This window comes from Muscardinus avellanarius, assembly GCF_963383645.1.
Source record: "Muscardinus avellanarius genome assembly, chromosome: 4".
NCBI lineage: Eukaryota > Metazoa > Chordata > Mammalia > Rodentia > Gliridae > Muscardinus > Muscardinus avellanarius.
In genome coordinates, this window is record NC_137789.1 from 123,746,238 (window position 1) to 123,762,057 (window position 15,820).

At 36.8% G+C, this 15,820-nt stretch overlaps 1 pseudogene across 1 annotated transcript; it reads left to right on the forward strand.

Moving 5' to 3' along the window:
- Nucleotides 1-2,364: 2,364 nt before the first annotated feature.
- LOC308261836 (hydroxymethylglutaryl-CoA synthase, cytoplasmic-like) lies at nucleotides 2,365-3,878 on the forward strand (annotated as a pseudogene). Its single transcript has one exon. The product of its transcript is annotated as a hydroxymethylglutaryl-CoA synthase, cytoplasmic-like (transcript).
- The last annotated feature ends 11,942 nt before the right edge of the window (nucleotides 3,879-15,820 follow it).

Consider the following 15,820-nt stretch of genomic DNA (forward strand, 5'->3'; position numbering starts at 1 on the left):
TTTATTTTATATTTATCCTGTTTATTCTCTTAACACTTTTTGTTCTCTCTTAGCAGTCCATTTTTCTTTTGTCGATGTTGTTGTTTATATTTGATGTATAATAGTCTTTCTACCTTATTTTGTTACTTTATCCATTTGTGTTTGCTCCTTCTGCCCACTCCCTTTACAAAAGTCTACAATTTAGACTATCAACTATCTTCCCCCCCAAATTTCTCTTTGTACCTTAACTGTATCTCTTTGTTTAACACACAAAATTTCCCACATCTCCATACTTAAATATTCTAATAAATTTCTATTATCTAATATTCTAATAAATTTCCTACTATCTAAACTTCTCCCATTCTCAACCTGATTCAACCTTATTATACTTAAATTCTTCCACAACCTAATTATATCCTTTACCTTACCTGAATCCTGCACCCATCACCCTAGCTACTCCTCCATCACCCAACCCTCATCACTTGAAAAAGTACCGCTTACCTGTTGACTCTTCTAAATTCCTCCTACTAAGACTGGACTAAACATAATATCCACAAACGATGGTAAGACATCAGAAAAACAGGCCTGAGAACTTTGAAAATATGAGAACGAGGAATAGTGGAGAAATGACAGAAGTCACAAATACTGACCTACAAGAAATGCAAGAAGGAAAATTCCAAATCTTGAAGTACAATGTGATGAAAGGATTTAAAACAAGTCTAGAGGAGATGAAAGGTGAATTAGAAACACTAAGAAAGAATCAGAAAGAGGTCTTGAATGAAATTAAAGAGTCAATAAGTGAAATGAAGACAGCAATAGAAATAAATTCTGGAAGATTAGATGATATGGAAAGTAGAATATCATGTTAGAAGACAGTTCATCCAAAACCAGAAACACAGTCAAGAGTATACAGAAGTCATTACAGCTACAAAACCTAAATATCCAACAAATTTGGGACAACATGAAGCATGCTAACTTATGGATAAAAGGCATTGAAGAAGGGATAGAGGTACAGACTAAAGGCATCCATAATCTCTTCAGAGAAATAATTTTAGAGAATTTTTAAACATGGAAAAAGACTTGGATCTTCATGTCTAGAAGACATACAGAATGCCATTAAGACAAGATCAAAGAAGGACCTCCCCATGCCACATAATAGTGAAAATGACCAACATAGAGGCCAAGGAAGGAATCTTAAAAGCAGTGGGAACAAAAGAATGGGTGACATTTAGAGGCAAAACAATAAGAATCACCCCAGACTATATATCCCAGGTCATAAATGCTAGGACAGACTGGTACGACGTGATTCAGACCCTGGAAGAAAATAACTTCCAACCAAAACTACTATATCAGGCAAAACTACTATTCAAAATTTATGGAGAAACAAAAGTATTTCAAGTAGACAGAATCTCAAAAAATTCATGAATTCAAAGCCAACACTAGAAAAAATACTTAAAGAAATAAACCATAAAGAAGAAAAAAGAAGCAGACTTCAGAACCAGAGAAGAGAGGAAGTCAATCAGTGGGCCATTTAAGTAAAAAAGAAAGAACAAGCTACCAAACAGAAGACAGAACACAAAATGACAAAAACAAAAATCATATATCAATAATAACTCTTAACGTCAAAGGAGTTAACTCATCAATCAAAAGACATAGACTGGCAATGTGGATTAAAAAAACATAATCCAAATATATGCTGTCTGCAAGAAACTCACCTTACAGCCAAAGACATTCACAGACTAAAAATGAAAGGATGGAAAAAGATATACCATGCTATTGGAGACCAAAGAAGAGCAGGGGTAGCAACCCTGATATCCAACAAAACAGACTTTAAACAAAAACACATCAGAAGAGACAAAACAGGGCATTTCCTTTTATTAAAAGGAACAATACACCAAGAAGATATAATGATAATAAATGTTTATGCCCCAAATGTGGGTGCAAACACATTTGTAAAACAAACCCTTCTGGACATCAGATCTCAAATAGACCCAAACACAATAATTCTGGGAGACTTTAATATGCCTCTCACAACATTGGATCAATCTTCAAGGCAGAAGATGAGTAAAGACTCTTTGAACTAAAGAAAACTATAAAACAAATGGACCTAATATACATTTATAAAATATTTCAGCCAGGAACTACAGAATACACATTCTTCTCAGCAGCCCATGGAACCTTCTCCAAAATAGATCACATCCTGGGACACAAAGAAAGCACCAGCAAATTCAAAAGATGTAATATAATTCCTTGCATCTTTTTAGACCATAATGGAATGAAATTAGAAATCAACAATAGGAAACTCAAAAAAAACTATTCAGGCGTACGGTTCCTTCACTGCTAGCTTCCTTCACTCGCTGACTGGCGGGTCATGTCTAGTGTCCAATGGAGGAAACAGTAACAGACCTGGAGACTGCGGTTCTCTGTTCTCACAGCTCTTTCACCATGCCTGGGTCACTTCCTTTGAATGCAGAAGCTTGTTGGCCAAAAGATGTTGGAATTGTTGCCCTTGAGATCTATATTCCTTCCCAATATGTTGATCAAGCAGAATTGGAAAAAATCTGATGGAGAGGAATGGCCTGTCTTATGATTGCATTGGGCGGTTGGAAGTTGGAACAGAGACAATCATCGACAAATCAAAGTCAGTGAAGACTAATTTGATGCAGCTGTTTTGAGGAGTCAGGGAATACAGATATAGAAGGAATAGATACAACTAACACATGTTATGGAGGCACAGCTGCTGTTTTCAATGCTGTTGACTGGATTAAATCCAGCTCTTGGGATGGACGGTATGCCCTGGTAGTTGCAGGAGATGTTGCCATATATGCCACAGGAAATGCCAGACCTACAGGTGGAGCTGGAGCTGTGGCTTTGCTGATTGGGCCAAATGCTCCTTTAATTTTTGACCGAGGACTTCGTGGGACACATATGCAACACGCCTATGACTTTTACAAGCCTGATAGCTCTCGGAATATCCTGTAGTAGATGGAAAACTTTCTATACAGTGCTACCTCAGTGCATTAGACCGCTGCTATTCTGTCTACCACAAAAAGATCCGTGCCCAGTGGCAGAAAGAGGGAAATGATAAAGATTTTACCTTGAATGATTTTGGCTTCATGATCTTCCACTCACCATATTGTAAACTGGTTCAGAAATCTCTAGCTCGGATGATGCTGAATGACTTCCTTAATGACCAAAACAGGGATAAAAATAGTATTTACAGTGGCCTGGAAGCCTTTGGGGATATCAAATTAGAAGATACTTACTTTGACAGAGATTTGGAAAAAGCTTTTATGAAGGCTAGTTCTGAACTCTTTAATCAGAAAACAAAGGCATCTTTGCTTGTATCAAATCAAAATGGAAATACGTATACATCTTCAGTATATGGTGCCCTTGCTTCTGTTCTGGCACAGTACTCGCCTCAGCAATTGGCAGGAAAGAGGATTGGGGTGTTCTCTTATGGTTCTGGTTTGGCTGCTACCCTGTACTCTCTTAAAGTTACACAAGATGCCACACCAGGGTCTGCTCTTGATAAAGTAACAGCAAGTTTATGTGATCTTAAATCAAGGTTTGACTCAAGAACTTGCATAGCACCAGATGTCTTTGCTGAAAACATGAAACTCAGAGAGGACACTCATCACTTGGCCAACTATATTCCCCAGAGTTCAACAGATTCACTTTTTGAGGGAACATGGTACCTGGTTAGAGTGGATGAAAAGCACAGGAGAACGTATGCTCAGCGCCCCTCTCCAAACGACGACACACTGGAGGGAGGAGTAGGCCTTGTGCACTCAAACACAGCAACTGAGCATATTCCAAGCCCTGCTAATAAAGTGCCAAGACTACCTGCAACAGCAGCAGAACCTGAGGCAGCTGTCATTAGTAATGGGGAACATTAAGATCATCTGTGAGATGGAAGACTTCACAGTGGGTTTGGGTTGGGGGTGGGCTATGGAAGCGATTGAAGGAAAGGGATGTCTGGGGACAATTTTAAAGGATTACATGTTGTTTAGATTTTTACATGACTGACACAGGGCCTAGAAAAGTATTGTGCTCTTGGGAAAGTCTCTTCGCCCAACTTGCTAACATGCTTCCTGTTGTGGTCTAGCCAATGCTAAATGTACTCGAATGATGTTAAGGGCTTTGTAAAACTTTATACCTCTCTGGATGTTTATATGCATGAAGTTTAGATTTTAAACATGGTATGAATCCTGTGTTTCTGTCAGAAGAAAGCAAAGGTACTAGTCTCTGGTTTATATTTCTTTTTAAACGTGAGAATTTTATACTTTGAACAAATAAGATTACTGAAAGTACCTGTGGTTTTTGAAAAATTTTTCTAGGTTGGGGGAATGTGGTCTTAATGTGATACTCTTTGAAAATGGCAAGACAAACAGACTCTTTTTCTAAGATTATTAAATCCTAGAGAGGCAGGAAAGAGGACAGAAACAGTGGTTTTGGGCTGTGTCCAGGCCAGAAGTAACAAAAGTTACCCTAATGAACTCTAAAGAGAGAGACAGTAGCATTGAGCAGGCTTCTGGCATAAAAACCTAGCTCCTTTGGGAGCTGTGAATATTGACCCAGGAGCTGAGTGTTTCTGACCGCTTGGTGGTGGATTACACTTAACAGCACTGAGATGTAACTGGAGTTGTATTTGTGGAAGCTTGTTGCGATCCTTCTCTGCACCTTATTTTAAAGGTTACGTGAAACATTTCTTTGATGCCTTTTTAACACTTAAAATGAAAAGAAAGGATAGGGCAGGGCATTATTAGATTACTTATGCTTCAGTGTTATAAATTGAATTTATAGACTGACACTTAAATTCATGGTATAAGAGTTCTTTGTGTATGTGTTTATGTTTATGTGTGGGATTTTTTTCATTTTTGTTTTGTATCTGTTCAATGAAAATAAGGTACAACCCAAGTTTTTTTTTTTATATGTAATCTGACTAGCTAAAAAGAGTATTCCACTTCAAGATCTGAAAGTAGGGTTTATAAAGCTTTTTCTTAGATCTTTAGCTGAAAACAACAAACAAGAAATATCACATGGAATGAATAAGAAGATTGGTTAGAAAGTTTTATAGATGTTTTTGGTGCTGAACTATGACATGAGCCTTATAGATTGTAAAATAGAGATAGTTGGAACTAATGTACAGAACTAAATTTTTTAAAATTTATTTGCTGTTAATTTCTGTGAAGTTTCAGTTATCTAAAATAAACATAAATATGAAATGTAATGTTTCAGATTGCAAACTAATATGTAATGTAGTGTTTGTAAGATACTCTTGTTTAATATTAACTAGTGATATTTTGATTTGTACAGTCATAATTTGCTAAAAAGGACTTTATTTTAACATCCATTGATATAATGTAAGTTTAGATTTAAAGAATGGTGGGGAAATGGTGCATGTAATACTTTTGCAAGTACTGGGAGTTCAGTATGTTTGGGTGCCAAAGAAAGGTTTTCTCAAAGTCCATTGCTGGCAATGGGCAAGCCTGATCATATTGGCACAAAGCAGTAACCACACACCTTATTAATGGTGAGATAAATAACTTTGAAATAAAGTTTTAGAGAAATAAAAAAAGAAACTATTCAAATACATGGAGATTGAATGATACAGTATTGAATAATGAATGGGTAAGAGCGGAAATTAGGGAAAAATAAGGAAATTTATGGAAACAAATGAAAACAGAGACACAACTTACCAAAATCTATGGGACACTATGAAGGCTAAGTATTAAGAGGAAAGTTTATTACATTGAGTGCCCACATAAAAAGGACAGAGAATCACCAAGTAAAGAACCTAATGACACAACTCAAGGACCTAGAAAGACTGCAAAACCTAATCCCAAATCCAGCAGAAGGCAGGAAATTATTAAAATTCAGGGCAGCCATATATAAAATAGAGAACAAAAAAATTCAAAGAATCAACAAAACAAAAAGCTGGTTCTTTGAAAAGATTAATAGAATTGATAAACCTCTGGCCAATCTAACCAAAAGAAAAAGAGAATCAACTCAAATTATTAAAATTAGAAAAGAAAAAGGAGACATTACCACAGATAGTGGAGAATTTCAAAGGACCATCAGAATCTACTTTAAAAATTTATACTCCAATAGACAAGAAAACTTGGAAGAAATGGATAGATTTCTAAACACAGTTAACCTACCTATACTGAACCAAGAGGACATAGCAAGCCTAAACCAACCAATAGCAAACAAAGAAATAGGAATGGCGATAAAAATCCTTCCATCAAAGAAAAGCCCAGGCCCAGATGGGTTTCCAGCTGAATTTTATAAAACCTTCAGTGAATAACTAATACCAATACTTCATGACTTGTTCCAGGAAATTGAAAGAGATGGAATTCTCCCTAATTCCTTCTTTTTTTTATTTTTTATTTTTTATTTTTAATTGGTGCACTGTATTCATACATCATAGTGGGATACATACTTTTGTAGACATACATGCACACATTGCCCAGTCAGCCCCCACCCGATCCCCACCCCGTTCTCTCCCTATCCCCCCCTCCTATGCTTGGCTTAGTACTTGACTTCTAGTATTAAAGCAATTTATCCAAAATTAAAAATGATAATCTCACATAACAGTTTCATTTGTCTGATACCAAGCTTTTGATGACTTAAAGATAACATTTCAATATTTCTTTTTGCTTTCTATCTTACCAGAGAATCTATTTTTTTCTATTTTTTAGGTGAAACTATCATATATTAATATATTTATTTTTCAGAAAAATATCTATCCTAATATGGAATATGGACTCTAGGTACCCACATCGATCTTGAAAAAGAACAAAGCTAGAAGATATATATTTTCTGATTCCAAACCATATAAAGCTACAATAATTGAAACAGTGTAGTACTATTCTAAAGGCAGATATATAAACCATTGGAGTTAAATAAAAGCCTAGACCTAAATTCTTCCCTATATTGTCGTTATTTTTGACAAGGTTTTCATGAACATTTGGTGGTAGAAATAATAATCTTTTAACTAAATATTGTTGAAAAATAATAATTACATGGAAAAGAATAAAATTGGACCCTTACCTAATCCCATATACAAATATTAACTCAAACTAGATAAAAGACCTAAATATAAATCTTAAGACTATAAACTTTTAGGAGAAAATCTGGGTCATAAAACCTCACAACATTGAAATTGGCAGTGATTTCTTGGTTATGATTTCAATGGCACAGGCAATAGAAGAGTATACAAACTCCCTAAAAAATAAAAAACATATTGTATATCCAAAGACAATGTAAACAGAGTTAACAGTTACTAATAGAATGGGATAAAATATTTCCAAATGCTATATCTGAAGGTATATTAATATTCCAACTAGAAATCCTAAAAATTAACAACAATAAAGGCAAACAATACAATTTAGAGATAGGTAAAAGACTAACATAAATAATGAATCTCCACAGATAACCAATCTTAGTTGTCTGTTGGATGGAAAATCTTGTTTCTCTAGTTCTGATGTGTGTTACCTATTTCTTCTTTGTAGTTAATCTCTTTGAGTATTTTCTCAAGTGCTGGTTTTGAAGACATAAATTCCTTCAGTTTCTGTTTGTCATGGAAGCTTCTTATTTCTCCATCTAATTTGATAGAAAGTTTTGCTGGGTAGGAAATTTTTGGCTGGAAGTTGTTTTCTTTCAAAATTGGGAATATGTTACTCCAAGCCCTTCTGGCTCTCATAACTTGGTTTGGGAAGTCTGGAGTGATTCTAATTGGTTTGCCTCTGAATGTCACTTGGCCCTTTGCTTTTGTTGCCTTTAAGATTCTCTGCTTGGCTTCCACATTGGTCATTTTGACAATTATGTGGCGTGGGGATCCTCTTCTCCGATCCTGTCTAAAGGGAGTTCTATACGTTTCCTGGACCTGCGTATCGACCTCTTGCTCTATGTCTGGAAAATTTTCTGCTATTACTTCCTTGAAGAGATTGTTGATCCCTTTGGTTTCACTTTATTTTCCCTCCTCTATTCCAATTATTCTTAGGTTAGCTCTCTTAAAATGGGCCCATATTTCTTCAATATCAGATTCCTGCTGTCGGATATTTTTTCCTAGATTAGAAACTATGCGTTCATTTTTGGAATGATCATCTTCTAAGAGCGAGATTCTGTTCTCCATGTGTTCTAATCGGTTGTTTGTGCTTTGAATTGAGGCCTTTACTTCATTAATTGCATCCTTTATCTCTTTTTGGCTCTCTCTGAGTTCTTTTTGAAGCACCTCTATTATTTCTACAGTTATTTTCCTGATTTGATCTTCTAGAAATCTCTGATTTTCTGTTTTATCGGGTTCTGATGTTGTGGGGTTGTGAGCATTCATTGCTCCAGTATTATTCCTCTTTCCCATGATTTTGGAAGTTTGTGCCTTCTCTGGGTTCTTCCCTTGGGTCACTATGACTTCACTTAAGGTGCTCTGGATCTCGAGTCAGTAGTATCTCAGACCCCACTACTCCTTTACTGGGTTGTATCACAGAGTCTCCAACCCAGAGAGTCGATAGAGGCTGCTTTAGACCGTGGGGTGTGCCAGGTTGCACATTCTCCTATGGTGTGATATCACTGCCACCGCCCCTCTCCCACTGGGTCAAGTCCCAGTGAGTACATTACTGGGATTTCTCCGCTGTGGCCCGCAATTTGACTCACTGTTCTTGAGTACGCAGATGTAGCTGTAGTGAATTCGTTGCTGCTGCCGCCGGTGGCAATATGGCGCCGCTGCTACGCCCTCGGCTGTTGGGCTGGCGTTTTTTTTTTCTTGGTTTTGATTTCCACTCTGAATCCCTGCAGCGTGTGCTGAGCTCAGACACTGGGAGCTTTAGATGTCCTCTGCGCCGAGAAATCCTGCCTGGCTGTTCTGCAGCAGCTCCCCTCAGCTTGCTGTGGCCGTCCCGTGAATTCGCCAGAAGTATGGCGCTGCTGCCGCGTCTGCCGCGTCCTCGGGTGTGAGGATCTCCTCTGTGGCTCTGTTCTCAGTCTGCTTTCTCTCTGGAGCCTGGTGATTTTTTTTGTTTCTCTAGTGATGTTGTTTTCTGGCTTTGAAAGGCGCTGATTTTGTGGTAATGGATATTTGTTGTTAGCAGGGCTCTTAAGCCCCGCTTTTCTCGGTCGCCATCTTCCCGGAAGTCTGACCCCTAATTCCTTCTATGAGGCCAGTATCACATTAATCCCCAAACCAAATAAAGATACCTCAAGAAAGAAAAACTACAGACCAATATTCTTAATGAACATAGATGCAAAAATTCTAAACAAAATACTAGGCATATGCATTCAAAACCATATTAAGAGAAAAATACACCATGACCAAGTTGGTTTCATCCCAGACAAACAAGGCTGGCTCAACGTATGAAAATCAATACATGTCATTCACCACATAAATAGAACCAAGAACAAAAACCACATCATCATAGCAATAGATGCTGAAAAAGCATTTGACAAAATCCAACACCCATTCATGTTAAAAACACTGCAGAAAATTGGAATAGAAGGAACATACTTCAATATCATTAACACAATATACTGTAATCCCAAAGCAAACATTATACTGAGTGAGGAAATACTGCAAGAATTTCCTCTAAAATCAGGAAAAAACAAAGATGCCTACTATCACTACTCCTTTTCAATATAGTTCTTGTGACTCTTGCCACAGCAATAAGACAAGATAAGGAAATCAAAGGAATTCAAATAGGAAGAGAGGAATTAAAATTATCTTTATTTGCAGATGACATGATCTTTTATCTGGAAGACCCAAAGAACTCAACCAAAAGACTTCTGGAGCTGATTAACAAATTCAGCAGAGCTGCAGGTTACAAAATCAACCTAAAGAAATTAGTAGCTTTCCTTTACATCAACAATGAATCCGCAATGAAAGAAATAAAGAAAATGATTCCATTCTCTATAAACTCAAAATGAATAAAATATCTAGGAAAAAACCTAACCAAAGATGTAAAAGACCTCTACAGCAAAAAATATAAAACATGACAGAAAGAAATTGAAGAAGACCTTGGAAGATGGAAATATCTTCCATGCTCATGGATAGGCAGAATAAACATCATCAAAATGACCATTCTGCCAAAATGATCTATAGATTCAATGCAATTCCCATTAAAATCCCAACGACATTCTTCATATACCTAGAAAAATCAATCATGAACTTTATATGAAGAAAGAAAAGACCCAGAAGAGCCAAAGAAATTCTCAGCAATAAGAACCCCACAGGAGGCATCAAAATCCCAGACTTCAAATTATCTATAGAGCAATAGTAGTAAAAACAGCATAGTACTGGCAAAATAACAGGTATACTGACCTGTGGAACAGAATCAAAGATACAGAAACAAACCCACATACCTATAGTCAGTTGATCTTTGACAAAGGGGCCAAACTCATACTGGAGAAAAGACAGCCTTTTCAACAAATGGTGCTAGGAGAACTGGCTATCCATTTGTAGAAAGGTAGAACTAAATCCTTACCTCTCACCATGCACAGGAATCAACTCAAGATGGATCAAAGACTTAGAAATTAGACCAGAGACTGTGAAGTTATTAGAGGAGGGCATAGGCTCAACACTACAACATATTGGCACAGGCAGTAACTTTCTTAACAAAACTTCCAAAGCTCAGGAAATTAATGCAAGAATTAACAAGTGGGATGGCATCAAACTAAAAAGTTTCTTCTCATCAAAGGAATCCATCAATAATCTAAAGAGGAGGCCTACAGAATGGGCGAAGATTTTTACCAGCCACCACTCTGATAGGGGGCCAATATCCAAAATATACAAAGAGCTTAAAAGACCCTACACTAGCAAAGCAAACAACACAATCAAGAAATGGGCAATTGAACTGAATAGACACTTTACAAAAGAAGAGATACAAATGGCCAATAGATACATGAAAATATGTTCTACATCAGGGAGATGCAAATCAAAACTACACTGAGATTCCATCAAACCCCAGTCAGAGTGGCAAGCATAAAGAAATCAAATAACAACAAATGCTGGTGAGGATGTGGGGAAAGAGGAACTCTTTTACACTGTTGGTGGAAGTGCAAACTAGTTCAGCCACTATGGAGATCTGTGTGGAGATTCCTAAGAAAGGTGGGAATAGATCCACCATATGATCCGGCTATACCACTCCTGGGTATTTTTCCAAAAGGGTTGAATCCAGAGAACTGTAGCAACATATGCATACCTATGTTCATAGCAGCACAATTTGTAATAGCCAAAATATGGAACCAACCCAGGTCTCCATCAACAGATGAATGGATTGCAAAATTCTGGGAAATACACACAATGGAATTCTACTCAGCCATAAAGAAGAACAAAATCATATCATTTGCAAGAAGATGGAAATTCCTGGAGAGCATTATGTTAAGTGAGATCAGCCAAGCACAGAAGGAGAAGGTACATATGTTCCCTCTAATATGCCCAAACTAGGGAACGTAGAGGATACCAGTGGTACTCCAGGTAATGGAGGGGAAATACCAGCAAAGCTTAAATGGAAAGATAGCGGAGGAGGAAGACTGTACTTGATTAATGAGGGTCTACATCCGAATATGTGTAAAATTATGAATATGGCATAGTTACCCTGGAAAATCATTGTTGGGAGGGGGGAAGGGAAAATGGGGGTGGGGGGGAAAGGGTACCAAGTACAGTTTAAATGTATACCATTTATTTTCAATAAAAGTATGTATTAAAAAAGAAGTCATTTCATTGGTATAAAACATTTTGGATAAGAATCTTAACATTTAAAAACAGTTAGGAGATGGATATACTTACCTGGATTTGAACATTGCACTATGCAAAAATGTACAGAAACATCAAATGATGCAATGTATCTGTGTATAATTTTATGTGTCAATTAAAAATAAAATGAAATGTAATAAAATGTGAAAAAGGATATTCATTAGCATTAGAGAAGGTCTTCATTTGGGGAAGAAATCACTGACCCAGGTTTGTTTTATGTTATATTATGTATGCTATGTTAATTATACTTTATTATCTTAACTTGAGGGAAATAGCCATTTTTCTCATGTTACGAAATTATCATTTGGTTCAGGGACTGGCAATTTCTGGAAGAAAAAAATTATGGCTACTGATCTGAAGGAGGCACTGTGGTATTGATAATAGTAAATTTAAAACTGAATTTGAATGCTGATAATGTTGGGTAATTTACCTCATCCCTTTAAGCCTGAAAATTTTAACTAAAATTGAATCCTTAATGCCAACTTTACGAAGGTGCAGTAAGGATGAGACCAGATAAAAAAGATAACATCAACCATAGTGCCTGTCATTTAATATATGCTCAAGAAGGCTAATTTTTTTTCTGATGAGGAGTTTTATCCAGGGAAATACCAGCTTTGACGTAGAAAACCTGTGAACTTCTCCACTGGAGTTTGGTGGAAAAAAAAAACCAGTTTTCTAAATTTTAATTTTGTACAAAAAGACAAGCAAATTAATAGTTTGCCAAAAGTGGCAAGATGCCTTACTCCCTAAATTCCTTTAAAAAATGGAAATTTAATTCCATTTTGTAGTGATTACAATTCCATCTCTGGAGATAATTGCACCTAATTGTGATCTTGTTATGAATAACTTTGTGGGGAGAGATACAGCTAAACAATGAGGTTGATTACCTGAGCTTTACAACATGCAGAGAAATGACAAAAATAGTATAGAGACTTTGGCTGAATATTAATTAGTGAGTGAAACCTAGAGTTTTCTCAAGAAGTGCACATTTCTTTTAGCTTAATAAGGCTTAGGCAAGTTAGTGACCATATGTGGGTAGAAAATACTGGCTTTACTAGTTAGTAATGCTATTTATTGAGTGTCTTCTATGTGCCAGGAGTTTTTCAAACATTGATCAATCCATATAATCACTCTGATTCCAATTCTCCACATGAGGAAGCTGGGAGAGATTAAATGACTTGCTCAAGTCTAAGGGCAGAGCCGGAGTTTGAACCAATATCTGTTTTGGAGCCTAAGTCTATGTCCTGTATCATCCTGCCTCCAGGCAAAGTTCTGGGAAGCATAGATTCTGAAGTTTTCTAAAAGAAGCATGGTGTTCTCCAGGTCCATCCATTGTGTTAGGTCACAGAAAATTTTCTCTCACACATGGAAAGTAGGGAGTAATTGGGATACCAGTAGGACTTCAGATAATAAAGAAACTACAGTGGAGTCAGGAGATGTCTAGGAAAAGGGAGAGGAAGAAGGATCAATGAAGGAATTACTTCCATGGAAATTATGTACGTATGTGAGAATGAGAATGCTAATCTCAGTATCCTGTGTGGGGAAGGGGGAAAGTGGAGAGCCTTGGGAAAGTCCACCCAGTCCTATGTGCATATATGTCACCATTACTATGAACACCATTATGATGTGAGATTACAGTCCACCAATAAGAGTATATAAAACATGAATAGCAGAATTTCTTAGGAGACTTATTAATTAGAGTTGGACAGGGAAACAGAACCAACAGGATGCACATGTTCTACATTTATTTGTAAAGGCAGATTTATTTTAAGGGATAATATTATCTCACACAAATATGGAGGCTGACAAGTCCAAAATCTTCAGTATGGGCTGGCAGGTTGGAGACTCAGGATCGCTATTAGTGTAAAAATAAAGGCTGAAGGCAGGCTGTTGGAAAATTACCTCTTGCTCAAGGATGTCAATCCATTTGTTCTATTTAGGCCTTCATCTGACTGGATGAGGCCCACCCATGTTTTGGAAGGTAATATGCTGACTCAGTTTTACTGATTTCAATGTTGGTCTCATCCTCAGCACACTCCCAGTAGACACATAGAATTTACTGTCAGAGGGACTTAGGAGAGTCTTCTTTTAAAATCAGTTTTCCAGAAGAGACTTTTAATAGGCACTAATATAATTTCCTATCTTAGTAATTAGAAAAAGCCCACCTGAGGGAGGAAGATTACAGTAGACTAGATGGTGCTACAACATTTTAAGAATAAACTGCAAGTTATAGGTTTGTAGCAAGTGCATTCTAATTACAAAATTTGGCCTGCGAGATTTTGATTAAAAGACATGTTCCATTCTAGACATGGAAATAGCCTCTTTGGACTGGTTTTTGTAGTAATAATAACAATTAATGATAATAATACTAGTTAGTAATTACTGGGCACACCTTTTGTGGTGAGCATAGATCCTAAGTACTTTTCATGTGCCCTCCTATTTAATTGTCTCAGTAGCAGAAAGAAGATACCATCATTTTTCTCATATCTTCTATTAAAATTTTGGAGACTGAACCTCTGGGAGGTTAGTAAGTTTGCTGCAGTAATAAAGATAGTAAGTGGTGAATCCAATATCTAAAGAAAGATGGCATGTTTTCAGCATATGCTCCAGATACAGGAGATTTGGGGCACCAAAGTGCATTTGCCCCCAAATATCTCTTCAGTACTCATCACACTGTCTAAAATTGTTTTCATTAGCAGAATCTAAATACTGAAAGATCAAGTAGTCATCACTCAGAACTAATTGGTCATCCAGCACTCACAAAGGTTCCAGAGACCATAGAAAGACTAATGAGGGACACTCTACCTTGAAAGAGATTGTGGTCTCATGGGAGGAAGCTTGGATAGAAGAAATGCTCAGGCTGAATTATTCATTCTTTTGGTATATTGTTTCCTTTTATTAAGGGAGTGGGAATTCTTTCCTTTCTTGTATTTTAAAGTTTAGCTTAGTTTTGAACTCTTTTGCAATAAGAATATTTAACATGAGATCTTAACAGATTTTTAATTACAGAATGCAGATGGTCCCCAATTCACAATGGCTTAACTCGTGGTTTTTCAACTGTAAGAAAGTGTGAAAACAATAGACATTCAAGTTGAAACTGTTTTTCAGGTTTTGAATTTTGGTATTTTCCTGGCTAATGGCAGGTGATGCTGGACAGTAGAGTGAGCTGCTGCCCCCAGTCAGCCAGGCAGTCGCCAGAGAAGACAACTCATCTTCTGCAACACACTATTACTGTTATGTGATGTGTGGTAGGCCAGGTGTACTAAATACATCTTCAACTGACCACATGCTCAACTTACCATAGTTTTAGTGGAATGTAACTCTATTGTAAGTTGAGGAGCATCTGTATTTCGCTGGTGAATTCTCATGGCATATAAGAAGAGCTTGGAAGACTTGATCTGTTTATTTCTGTTGAATTGGTGTGTCTGAGGAAAAGAATTCAGAACTCCATAATTTGCCACCTTGCTGGTTTTATTTCATATATATGATATATGATATATAAAAATACATATATACATTTTTAACAAGCTATTTTAGTCCTCCATGAAAGCTTAAGTAGGCCAGAGGCTTGGGTAATTTGGTGGACACTCAGACAAATGAATTTATAAGCTTCTTTTAAGACTTGTAGTGTAAAACAAAGCACAGTAATAATAGCCATAACTTGGTATATACTCACTAGCTTCTGAGCCTAGATTAGGGTATCAGAATATTAATTGCATTAAACTCTTCCTTATTTTGCAATAAAATGTAAAGGCAGGGGCTGATATGCCTTGTCATTATTGAATTCAAGCATCTGATAGCTGGAAACATAGAAGGTACTCAATAAATCTTTGCAAAATCAATTGTCATGACCTTCCACAAGCATTCTTTGCTTTGTCAATATCCATCTCAAAACATAAAATGAGAACTAGGTGATCTGAGGCATGACCTTAGCAGAAAGAATGTGGTCTTGGAATTAGGTAAACCTGAGTTTCATCATAACTTTGCCATTTAGTTACAATGCAAACAATATAATTTCACTTTTTTTTTGGTGGTACTGGGGTTCCTGGAAGCCCTTCTACCTCTGGGCTACACTCCCAGACCTATTTTTAC